Source organism: Peromyscus maniculatus, chromosome 1, assembly GCF_049852395.1.
Source record: "Peromyscus maniculatus bairdii isolate BWxNUB_F1_BW_parent chromosome 1, HU_Pman_BW_mat_3.1, whole genome shotgun sequence".
NCBI lineage: Eukaryota > Metazoa > Chordata > Mammalia > Rodentia > Cricetidae > Peromyscus > Peromyscus maniculatus.
This window is the reverse complement of record NC_134852.1, coordinates 153,465,596-153,478,686: the sequence shown is the minus strand read 5'-3', so window position 1 is coordinate 153,478,686 and position 13,091 is coordinate 153,465,596. Positions and strand designations below refer to the sequence as shown.

Below are 13,091 nucleotides of genomic sequence, written 5' to 3'. Positions count from 1 at the left end.
AGAAGAGGTGACCGAAAGATTTTAAGATCCGGAGGTGATGGATGACTCCAAGGAAACAGTGTCTTCCAGACACAACAGTATGGATGTCACAGACACTGTGACATCACACACAAGATCTACACAGGTTCAAATCAGACAATATTCCAGCACTGAGAAGGGGAAGTGGACACAAAGTTCCATCCCTAACCAAGAAGCTATTGGTGATTGATATATGCTGAGAAAGGGAAAATTACTTTTCTCCAATGGAATGTCACTGGATATTATCAGCCACACTCCAGGGGAGACCCATGCCCAGGAGTAGTTGGCCAACTCAAATAAGACTCTGTGTTTTTGGTTCTTTGTTGTTTTGTTCTATCATGAGCAAACTGGATGTTAATGATCCGAGAACTGACCTGAAGAAGCAGTTGTAATACTAAAATCCAAGAGACAGTGTTGAAGGACATGGGAGGATACAGTTCTGGGCAGAGACTGAACGGACATGGGGGATGTGAGAGAGGCCCAGCCAAGGGCTTCTTGGAAAAGATGAAAAGTCTGGCAAAGCAAATCATGAAAACCAAAAATGATGCTGGCAAAGGACAAGGGGACAAATCGATACGTGGGGTGGGGAGAAGTTGAGTAGTATAGAGAACTAGCAGTTTCTTAGGAATGAATCTAAATGCAGAGCTGCCACACAGCCAGCAAGTGCCTTCTCTGTGTTTGTCCCAAAGAAATGAGAATCCACGCCCACTCAAATGCATGTTTACACATGGAGAGTCAGGCTCTCCTCTTGATCTCTCCCTACCACCCCTCCCCCAGCCAGAGGCTTACCCTATATCCCAGACTCTCTTTGGACACAGTACATAATCACGTTGGTCTCAAACTCATGGGAAAACTCCTGCCTCAGCCTCCTGAGTGCTGGGATTATAAGTGTGAGCACAGAGCAGCTGTTTATTTAGAAAATTTTTTTTGAGAATGTCATACATGAGTACTCTATTTACATTATTTTCACCTCTCCATCTCCAACTCCTTCCATATCTCAACCCACTCCCTCTCAAATTCATGACCTCTTCTTTAATAATTATTGTCTTATATGTGTGCATAAGTGTACATATATGTTTAAGTAAACAAAATAATATTTTTCTCTATTACTTTTTCAAACATTCTTTTTTCATAATAGCCCCAAGTATAATAGATGAAAATGTGCCTTGAAAAGTGAGTGGTTAGCTAGGTGTAATGGATGTTATCCCAGAACTTTGTGGGTAGAGGCAGGAGGGTCAGTTCAAAGTTATCCTCAGCTACAGAGGGAGTTCAAGACTAGCGTAGGCTACATGAGACCCTGTCTCACTCTTTCCCAAAGGAAGATGGAGAATGTAGAGATGAGGAGCAGGTCAGTGGTTGTGTGGTCATCTGTGGAGGTGTTGTATGTGGACCTGTGACTTTGAGAAGCATCAGGAATGCAGTGATGATAAAGTTCTGATTACTGCAGTGGTAGTTATATGAAGCCACACACACACACACACACACACACACACACACACACACACACACGTAGTACACACATGCATGCATACATATACACACATGTACAGTCACATTCGCACATGTGAGTACAGGTGCATCTGGTGAAGTCTAAATTATCTATGTGTATTGAACAGGTGACGATTCTGCTTGTTATCATGGTATTTATGCAGATGTCTGCTCTGGGGAAGGCCTGAAGGAATAATGCACCAAGGCTTCCTGTGTACCTCTTGGGAATCTATAATTGTCTCAAAGTATAGTGTTCAAACAGATTTCAGGCCATGAACGTTGAAAATGTCAACCAAATCAAAACATTACTAGAAAAATTTGTAAATGGACAAAGTTGGCTAAAAATAGATAAAATGGGGCTGAAGAGATGGCTCAGTGGTTAAGAGCACTTGCAGCTCTTACAGAGGACCAGAATTCAGTAGTTCCCAGCACCCAGTGGGGGGCATCTCACAACTACTCGTAGCTCCAGCTCTGGGAGATCTAATACCTATGGCCACCCTTGCGGGGGGGCGGGGGGGGGGCGGGCAGGCTGTGAGGTTTATAGGCTGCTGCTTCCTGTGTTGTCTCTGTTTCCTGGTCCATGAAGATGTGAACAAGTAGCCGCCACGCTTCCCCACTGCAGTGAAGCCACTGCTACACCTCCCCCAACACCACTCCTTCCCCATCTTGATGGACTGTGCCATCGTAGTCCATGAGCCAGGACAAACCTTTCCTCCCTTACTGCTTCTTCTCAAGTACATGATCACGGCACCAAGAAAAGGAGCCAACAGAGGGGACATAAACATTTACACAGGAAATGGAAACATCTAGCTGACCCCTGGTGACCTTAGCAGATAGAAGGTGCCTGGGTATGGGCTGTAAGGGTGTGGTCTCATCCAGGAGGACCTCCCAACTCCCATCCTGTGACAAGGAAATAGGAAGAGGTGGAGTGTAGAGGACAGCCAGGACTGGGGTTTCCAGCTGCTGAGCCAGCCTCCTGCAGCAAGGCAGTGGCTAGGGGACCAGGTTTTGAGAGTGGGTGAGAGAAGAAACTGGAGTAAACGTTAGACCGAGGAGGCGTGCTCAGAGTGAAGCTTGGTTGGGTCTGGGCTTGAGCAAATCAGCAGCAGGAGCCATCTGGGGACATGGGAAAACTGAATTGGGGTTATGTTTTCAATGTGACTAGAGAGTTATTATGAACACAGCAGATGTGACAGTGATGGATTGCAGTTCTTGGGAGTACACCCACCATATTTGGAGGTGAGTGCTGAATTTGCTAAACTAACATACCTGTGGAACACTATGTTTACAATTCACTTTAATTCTAAACGTTTAATTGCCATTACATTTAGGAACACAGACACAGATGCAGATGCACACACATTCACACGAGAGAGAGAGAGAGAGAGAGAGAGAGAGAGAGAGAGAGAGAGAGAGAGAGAGAGAAATAGAGACAGAGACAGAAAGAGAGAAATACACACATGGTTTCTTGCAGGGCTTGGTCCCTTTCACAGTGCGCCGACAAATACAGCCTCTGCATATTAGGCCAGCAGCAGACTGGAAGCTCAAGCGGGATTGTCATGGCTCGGTCTGAGGCCAAATTGCCTCTCTGGGAAGTGGGAGTCTCTGCTCTTTAGGCTTGCACTTACTGGACAAGACTCCACCTCATGGGGCCACCTGATGTCCTAGTTTGTCTCTATTTCTGTGATAAACACTGCGACCAAAAGCAACGTAGGGAACAAAGGATTTATTTCACCTTACAGATTCTAAGTCCATCACTGAAGGAAGCCAGGGCAGAAACCTCAGTGCAGGAACTGAAGAAGAGGCCATGGAGGAACACCACTTACTGGCTTGTTCCTTATGGCTTAGACAGCCTGCTTTCTTTCTCTCTTCCTTTCTTTTTTCTTTTTTTCTTTTTTTTTTTTTTTGATTTTTCAAGACAGAGTTTCTCTGTGTAGCTTTGACGCCTTTCCTAGAACTCACTCTGTAGCCCAAGCTGGCCTCGAACTCACAGAGATCCGCCTGCCTCTGCCTCTTGAGTGCTGGGATTAAAGGCATGTGCCATCACTGCCTGGCGACAGCCTGCTTTCTTATACAACCCAGGACCACCTGCCCAGAAATGACATCACTCACAGTAGCTTGGCCTCTTTTTTTCCCCTATAATTTTATACTTGCATATGAACTTTTTAAAAAAACTTTTTATTGATTCTTGGTGGATTTTACATCATGCATCCTGATCCCATTCATCTCCCTGTCCCTTTGTATCCTCCGTCTGCCCTTGCAATGCCCCCCCCACACAATAAAATAAAATAAAATTTAAAAGAAAAAATCGCATTATGGAAGCTGTAGTGTGGCCCAGTGAGTCACACAGTGTACCCTTTAATCCATACATCTTTACTTGGAAGTGTTCACTGCGATGAGTCATTGGCCTGGCTCAATGCCTCTGGCTTCTGCAGCGCTATTGATACTGGGCCTTCACTGGGACTCCTCTTCGATATCCTGTTGTTGCCCTGGAGATCCTGCAGCTTTGGATCTTCAGGACCCTGCTTGGCCTCCCTTACATCAATCAATAATCAAGAAAATGCCCCACAGAAATTGCTTACAGGCCCATCTGATGGTGATTCCTTCTTTCTATGTGACTCTAGTTTGTGTGGACAAAAACTAACCTGCACACTTGCTTAGTTATTCCTCACCTGGCTAAAATGTACTCAGAGCAGCAAGGTTTTGAACCCACATCTGGGCAACATGTCCTGGGCCACTCGTTACTTTTCTCTGTGTTGTGGCCAATAGCTAACAACAGTCAACTTGAAGGAAGAAGGGTTGTTGTGGCTCACAGTTCAGGGAATGTAGCACGTACTGTGGCAGAGGGCTGTTTGTCCATGGTGCTGAGCAGGAAGCAGAGAAATGGGAACCCCCAACTCAGCTGGCTTTCTCCTGTTTACTTATTTATTCAGTTTGGAACCCCAGCCTGTGAGATAGTGCTACCATATTCAGGGTGCATCTTCCCTTCTCAGTTACATCAGAAACATCTTCACCCAAAGGTGCCTCATTAATGTATCCAAGTGCTTTATTTTTTATTTTATATTTATTCATGTGTGTGTGTATGCATCTGTGTGAGTATATGTGTGCAGGGGTGTATGCACATGCAAAGGCCTGAAGAGGGTGTCAAGTGTCCTCTATCACTCTCCACCTATTCCTTTGAGTCAGGGTCTCTCCCTGAACATGTGTGTTACTCTCAGCTAGGCTGAAACCAGCAAGTTCTAACAATCCTCCCATCTCTTCTGTCCTCAGAGCTGAGGCTCCAGGTGTTTGTGGAGATCTCTTGCCTTATTACATGGGTCCTGGGATACGAATTCCAGTCCTTGTGATTTCAGAGCAAGCACTTTTGCCTCCCAAGCCACCTCTCCAGCACAATCAGGGTTTTTCAGTTCAGACAAGTTGACAGTCATAATTACACGCTGCTAGGGTGTCACATAGAATAAGCCATCTCAGTGTGTGTGTGTTTGCTGTGTTCTTTCTGCTGCTTGCACACAAAATGGTAAAACAGACTAAGATTTTTCCATTCAAAATTAGTTGCCATGAAGAGAGTAGAAGGAGCCACCCATGGTGCACACACCTTTAGTCCTAGCAATCAGGAGGCAGAGATGAAGGGATCTCTATGAGTTCCAGGACAGCTAGGGCTATATAGTAAGACTTAGAAAGAGAAAGACAGACAGACAGACAGACAGACACAGACAGACACAAGCACAGGCACAGGCACAGGCACACGCACGCACGCACGCACGCATACACGTACACACACACACACACACACACACACACACACACACACACACACACACACGGGGTGATGGTCACAGGTCATGAGGCTATATTTACCCTGCTTGTGAGCAACATGTAATCTCTATGGTGATACACTAGAGTCTCCCATCAACCAGCAAGACAAGGCATGTTATCCCATCTATTGCTTGACAAGAGGCACAGAGGGTGTTTCTGAAATGGAAACAGACATGACCGAGACTCTGAAAACTTAGTTAACAAGCAAAGAAATGGGAAATCAGAATCAGAAAACAATACTAATTTAACCAAAGGCTGGAATACACGAGTTTTAAATGTGTGAACAAGAATGCATATCCACATGCAGCCAGTGAGTTTTTAATCTAGAACCAGTGCTTGGGAAACAATTTGGCAGTGTCCTCTGAGGTATGTGCCGACACCTGCTGGTGACTCAGCCTCCAGTTTGCCTCCTCCACCCTGAGGGAGAGTTTCTTTCTTAGATTTTTGAGATACCTTGTCTGGATAGAAACACTGGCTCCCTTTTATCTGTGTTGACATCCATAGCAAATGATTTCTGTGCTGCACCCTATATGCATTTATTTCTTGCTTTTCTCTGGCCAAGCTTGTTTTTTTCCCCCCCAGATCATTGTGCTCTGTGCCCCTTTGTTCCTGAGCCTGTTAACCTGATAGAAAGCACTCGTTGAAACTATCCTTGCTTCATGTCTGTTGTTGTGACAAATCCCCTTACAAAAAACTTAAGGAAGGCTTATTTGGTTAACAATTCCAAGTCACAGTCTATGATTTCAGGGAAGCCAATGCAGGAACTCAAGCAGGTTGTCACATCACATGCACGGTCAAGAGCAAAAGCAAGTAAGTGCAGGCCTCCAAGCCCTCAGCAAACTTTCTCCCCTTTATTATAGTTCAGGACCACCTGCCTAGGGAATGGTGCTGCCCACAGTGGGCTGGGTCTTCCCACATCAATTGACAACCAAGACAACTACTCATGTCTGTTGGCCTACTCATGCTAAATAATTCATCATCAATACCCTTCCCAAGTGGTTCTGAGTTGTTCCAAGTTGACAATTAAAACTAATCAGCATAGGGCTCTTGGAGAGATGGCTCAGTGCTAAGAGCACATGCTGCTTTTGCAGAGGACCAGAGTTTGATTCCTTGTACCTACATTATGCGGCTCACATCACTTGCAATCCCACTTCCAGGGGATCTGACACCCTCTTCTAGGCTCTGTGGGGTCCCACATACACACGGTGTATACCCAGACACACACAACAGTGTTCAAATGCCTGAGTCTATGGGAGACATCTTTCATTCAAACCACCAAACCGACCAACCCAAATACCTATGCCACATCCTGAATGCTGTGCCATGTTGAGATTATTTCAGCAAATAAACAAGTTCACTGTTCTTACTTCAGTCTCCACAGAGCCTCAGCTCAGGGACAAGAGCCATCCAAATTCTTTGCTGCAGGGTAATGATATTGCCCTCAGTTTCCAGTGTAGTCCTCATTTCCAACAGAGACTTCGTCAGCCTGGCCATGACTGACAAACTTCCTTCCATCAGCATCCTAATTACAACCATGTAGGCAGTCCTTAATATGTCCTTGATCTTTCCTGGTCTCTTGTCTTTTGTACCCACACTAGAATTACCCACAATGCCCTACTTTTACAGCAGTTTAGCCCCATTTTCTTTATTATTTCAAATTTTATGTATATATGTGTGTGAGTGTGTGCATGTAAAGCCAGAAAGGGAGTTGGATGCCCTAGAGCTGAGGTTAGGTATGGGTGGTTGTGAGCTGCCTAGTGTGGGTGCAAAAGCAGAAAGTGTTTTTAACCATTTAGCCGTCTTCCAGCATAGTTTAGTCATTTTGTAACCACTCCTTCAAACCCTCCCATCCTCTGCCAGCACAGACCCAAGTCTATGTTAGGTATACTTAACAACAACGAGACTCTTGGTACCAATGTTCGATCTTTCTTTCTTTGTTAAAAGTTTTTATTTATTTAAAATTATTTTTTCCTTTTATTGAAAACAGATTTTTTTTCCTCACATAATATATCCTGATTTCGGTTTCCTTTCCTCTACTCCTCCCAGTTCCTCCCCACCCCCTCCCATCCAGATCCACCCCCTTTCTGTCTCTCATTAGAAAACAAACAGGCTTCTGGGGATGATAATAATAAAATAAAACAATGTATAATAAGATACAACAAAAACAGTTGCGTCAGGGTTGAACAAGATAAATGAACAGAAGGAAAATAGCCCAAGAGAAGGTACAAGAATCAGATACCCACTCGTTTGCACACTCAGGAATCTCATAAAAACACTAAACTGGAAGCCATACTATATCCACAGAGGACCTGGTGCAGGCTCAAGTGGGTCCTGTGAGTTCATATGTTCTTTGATCATGTTGGTTTAGAGGGCCTTGTTTTCTTGGTGTCCTCCATCCCCTCTGGCTCTTACACTCTTTCCACCTCATCTTCTGTGGGTCCCCTGACTCCTGAGGGGAGGGGTTTGATAAAAACATCCCATTTAAGAGTGAGTGTTCCAAGATCTCTCTCTCTCTTTCTGCATGATGTCTAACTTTGGGTTTGTTCTCATCTGCTTCAAGAGGAAGCTTCTCTGATGATGGCACTGACCCAGGAGTATAGCAGAATGTCCTTAGGAGTCATTTTATTGCTACTCTTTTTGTTGTTGTTTGGTTTTGTTTTGTTTTTTCTTTTAAGAACATTTTTAGTATTTGGTTTTACTCTAGGTCCCAAGGCTATCTATCTAGTCTCTGGTTCTTGATCACCCAAGCAGTGTTGGGTATGGATTCCATCATATGGCCTTAAGTCAAATCAGATATTGGTTGACTATTCCTACAAGCTTTGTGCCACCATTGCCCTGGCATACCTTGTGGCCAGGACACCACTGTGGATCAAAGGTTTTGCAGCTGTGTTGGTGTTTACCTTATTTTGTTGGTGGTGTGCAGAGTACCTACCTGTACCAAAGATGCTAGATGTAGGAGTCAAGGCCCCATGTGGCGCCAGGTTGACTTCTCCATGTTCAATGAGTTGTGTAGGTATTGTCTTCAGCAATGGGGCCTTGCTGTCCCAGGTTTGTGTAGAGTAATCTATTGTCCTGGCAACAGCCCCTGGCTTGTTTGGAGATTCCCCCGAGACCCTTTTGGCCAACAACTCAATTACATGTAACCCAATGCCTCTACAGGAAGCTTCATTTGGTGACAGGAGATGGCCAGATGGGACTCTGTCTTCCCCATCATTTGACGATTTCCTTTAGATCACCTTCATATATGTATATATTTTAGGAAGCTTCTACTGTATTCTGTTACCCTTCAAATGGCCCTTAATTTTAGCAGTCTCTTTCCATAACCTCTTCCTTGCCCCCTCTTCCTCTCCCTCCACACTTGATCCTGTTCCAGCTTCCCCCAACCATCCATACTATCTATTCTGATTCTCTTTTCTAATGAGATCTATCCATTGGTACCAGTTTTCTATATTAGTCAGCATTTCATTACCATAATGAAATACCTGAGGCAAGATGATCTTGAAAGTTTTATTTTGTTCAAGCTTCTGCAAGGGCATGGTAAAGGGGCTTTCCACTGGTGATGGCCTCCTTGCTTCGGAGTCCTGGGGCAACAAAGGGCATCCCCACGGCAGGAGACAAGATGAGTGTAAAGCCATCAGGAAACTTGTGGGACTTTATCCTTGTGACCCTATTATCAGGTTAGCTTAGCCTGTGGGGCTGGCTGTGAGGGAATTGTCTCAATTGTTAATTGATGTGGAAAGACCCAGCCCACTGAGGTCAATGCCATTCCATAGGCAGATGGTCCAGAACAGTAACAGGAAGGAGAAAGTTAGCTGGGAGCAGCCAAGCAAGTAGGCCTGCATGTATTTCTTTCTCTTTGCTCCTAGAGGGCCTGTTTCTGAACATCACAGTCGGATTAAGTTTGTATCCTTTAATCCTCACAATGGGGATCAAACTGCGACACTTTACATTAAATTTCAACTTAACTGCATCCAACCCATATCATTGTTTCTGGTTAAGGAACTAGTCTTAAAGCCAAAGGCAGAGAAGATCGTGGGGAGGCTGCCCTGGGATTCACTGAAGTTGCTATTCAAATAATGAGTGATTAGGGGCATTTTGTAGGGTTTTGAGTCGCTTCTTAGGTATCACTTAAGATCACCTTGGGAGATTCCATTGCAAAACTGCATGGTGTCCTGTAGCATGTGGTTTGTGTAACCAATGTGGTGCCGCTTTCCTCAAACCAGAACCCCTGGGTTGGAAGCCTATGGGGTGGATGTGGGGTCACCACTCCTTGTAAGGATAGCTAATGAGCCATCATAGAAGTTCTGCCTCACGCCTTCGAAGTCGTTTCCCTGGGTTGAAGCTCTCAGTAGCCAACAGGGGAAAACCCTGGTCAGAGAACAGAGTGTAGAGTGTACTACTACAGGGCTAGAAGCTGGGGTGACAACCCGGCTACTTTGGGTTCCTCTGCTGCTGGGTTAAGAGAACCTAACGGGTGCTGGCTGAGTAGTGCTAAAATGAAGAAGTAAGGATGGTGATGCTCGTTCCAGGCAGGTTTGGGTGGTCCGGGCTCTCTTACCCCACCACGAGAGTGATACAAGAAATGGCAACAAGAGTCTAGAGGAGATTGTCCCGGGAATGAAGAGCTGGGACAGCAGAGCCAACCACGGCTGTTTAAAGCCTCACACACCATGACTTGGTGATGAGCTGCAGAGATGAGCGTTCTCTGATGGCATCTGGTGGATTTTGTTTTCATGCTGTATTGTGCACCTTTTACAGACTCGATCTCACACTCCTCCTTTATCCCTGTCTTCCCACCGCCATTGTGTATGGGGTCCTATATTCCTTTCTCCTTCCTGTCTTACTTCTCCCTTTCCTTTTCCCTTCTTTGGTGTTTCTGTTGAACCAGAGTCTTTCTATTTAGTCCATGCTGGCCTCAAACCCACAATCTCCTTCTCTGCCCCTTTGAGTGCTGGGGTTACAGATGCATATGTACTACCTCGCCCTGTGTATCTAGACATATCTGGGAAGAGGGAATTTCAGTTGGATAATTAATTGCCTTCATCAGATGCCCTGTAGGTAAGTCTGTGGGGGGCATCTGCTTGATTGACAATGATGTGGAAGGGTCCAGCCCACTGTGGGCAGTGCTGCCCTGGGTTGTATAAGAAGGCAGAATGGGCAAGTCATGAGGCACAAACTAGTAAGCAATGTTCCTATGTGGTTTCTGTTTGAATTCCTACCCCCAGGTCCCCATCCTGCTTGAGTTCCTGAGCTGGCTTTCATTAATGATGGACCGTTACCTGAAAGTGTAAGCCAAATGAACCCTATCCTCCCCAGGTTGGTTTGGGTCAGTGTTTAATCACCAAACTAGAACGGCCTGTCTATGTTCTTCAATGTTGACTTCACAGGGTGAAGCAGAGCGAGATGACAAGAATGGAACCAGGGAAGAAGTGCTTGCCACCAGAGCCCCCGAACTTTCTGTCTCGGGACCAAATGCTTGTGATGTTGGGGGAATCCCCTAGGGAGAAAACCCCATGTGTCTTCAGATGTGGAGTGCTTTAGTCCTCCTATTTGAGGAAGTGAATGTGTGGGAAGGAGCGAGCATGCACATCAGAAACACAAGGTGGCTTTAACAGGCTTCTTCTCCATGTGTCTGGTGACCAATTTCAGGATGGCTCTGATTTGGGGGGACCCTCTCTTTCTGGGTCTGGGTGTGAGGCAGGGTCACCTCCCTCAGGGGAAGTTCTCTTATAGGCTGCATTTGGGGCCTCAGCCTCGGTTAGGTCAGTGTATCTCCTTGGGACTTAGCAGTTCGTACAGATTGTGTGACCATTTAAGAGCAGGTGAAAGTTCTCTGTAGAGGTGGCTGAACTGTCGTGTGGCGGTGGTGGCTACAGGAGCAGGAGTTTTAGATCCAGTTTCCCACCGTGCTCTGTCTCCATCCCCCAGTAGGTGATTAGGAGGCCGTGGTAAGCATAGTAAGATTTCTTCCTCACTTTGCAACACAGATGAACCGTGGTATGGTAGGATAGCCACTCCTAGGAGGGCCTCAGACTCCCCAGATCCACAGAGACAGCAAGCAGGACAGGGAGCAGGGAGCTGGGGAGGGCGCAGGGAGTCAGTGTTGAATGGGGACAGAGTTTCAGTCTGGGAAGATGGAAAGTTCTGGAGGCAGATGCTGTGGGTGGATGTTAATTCTGCTGAGCTGTGCACTTGAATGTGGTCAAATGGCCAGTGTCAGGCACGGCGCATTTGACCAGTATCAGAAGAAAGAATTCTTGTTCAGACACGATCATCGTGTGTCCTTCAAAGCAAAGAGCTTTACCAGCCGGTGGAAGCTGGAGAATGCAGAGCACAAGGAAGGCCAGGCCTGCCCCATGGGTCTGAAGAAGAGGCTGGAGGGCAGTGAACCAAATTCACAGAGCAGAAAGCTGTCCTAGCTGGCAGCCGCTGAGGAGAGAACACAGCTGCAATCAATTAGGTTCTTCCAGCAGCCAGAGTGAGCCCAGATGGGGGAGCTTCTAGAAGCCTCCGAGTAGGGCCCAGCTAACCTGTCCTCTTGCCTGGTGGAGAACCTGCCCACCCTATCTGGGCTCTGACCCACAAGTTGCTGCTACTCCAGGTTGCTGTTGTGAGCGCACGCACGCACGCACGCACGCACGCACGCACGCACGCACGTGCTGCAGGCATGGCCCCCAGGGCAGGGCTCAGTGGCTGGATTTCTGGGAAGTGATTAATATGGCATTTTTAAAAAGGAAACTAGAAAGTGAGGCCTCCTTTGAGGAAGAGGTCACTGAGTGGTGCCTTGAGAAGGGGGTTTCTTTATCTTTGGCCCTTCTCTCTACTCCTGGCCACCATGAGGTGTTAGCTTTACTCCACTGTACACATAGCCTGCTATGTTCTGCCTCATTGGGGCCCCCAAACAATGAAGCCAGCTAACCATGGGCAGAGACCTCTAAAAACCCGAGTCAAACTAAGTTGACTTTCTCAGGTTTGAGTTGGTTTTCTTCCCTTCTTTCTTTAAGTTGACTTTCTCAGGTATTTTGTCACAGTGACAGACACAGACTTTGCTGCCAGGTTTATGCTCTTCCCTTCCCAGCATAGGACATGAATGTGACAATGTCTGGAAGGGGCAGGCGCAGGACTACATCTGACCAGGGCTCCTGCCCACCCTGTGCTGGTTTCCTCTGTCCTTGACCTAGTCTGTCCTGTTCCACAGACTCACCAATTCACCCTAGGTGTTTCTATCTGTTCTGCATGGAGCTGTTTACCTGATGTCATAGTTTTAATCTGGTGTCTTCCACAGGCTCCCGAATGTTTGCTCTGTGTCACGGGTTTGATCTGAAATGTCTCCCACAGGCTCATATTCTGAATGTTCTGTCCCCAGCTAATGATGGTATTGTAGAGCCTGTAGGAAGTAGAGTCTGGCTAGCAGGAGGTAATTAGGGGTGGGCTTTGGAAGGTTATACCTGCCTGTGGTGGTTTGAATTAAAATGGCCCTCATAGGCTCATAGGGAGTGGCACTATTAGGAGGTGTGGCCTTATTGGAAGAAGTGTGTCATTGGAGACTGGCTTTGAGGTTTCAGATGCTCAAGCCAGGCCCATCATCACTCTTTCTTCCTACTCTCTGCCAATTCAGATGTAGAGCTTTCAGCTACCACTCCAGCACCATGTCTGCCTGCATGCCGCCATGCTTCCCAGCATGATGATAATGGACTAAAAACCTCTGAACTGTAAACCAGCCCCAGTTAAATGTTTTCCTTTAGAAGAGTTGCCGTTGTCACGGTCAC

The 13,091-nt window shown here is 46.3% G+C and overlaps 1 non-coding gene across 6 annotated transcripts in view; it reads left to right on the top strand.

The window, feature by feature from the left end:
* Nucleotides 1-13,091, top strand: part of LOC107401251 (uncharacterized) — a 66,094-nt gene that overhangs the window by 27,026 nt on the left and 25,977 nt on the right. The gene's annotated exons all lie outside the window — the stretch shown is intronic.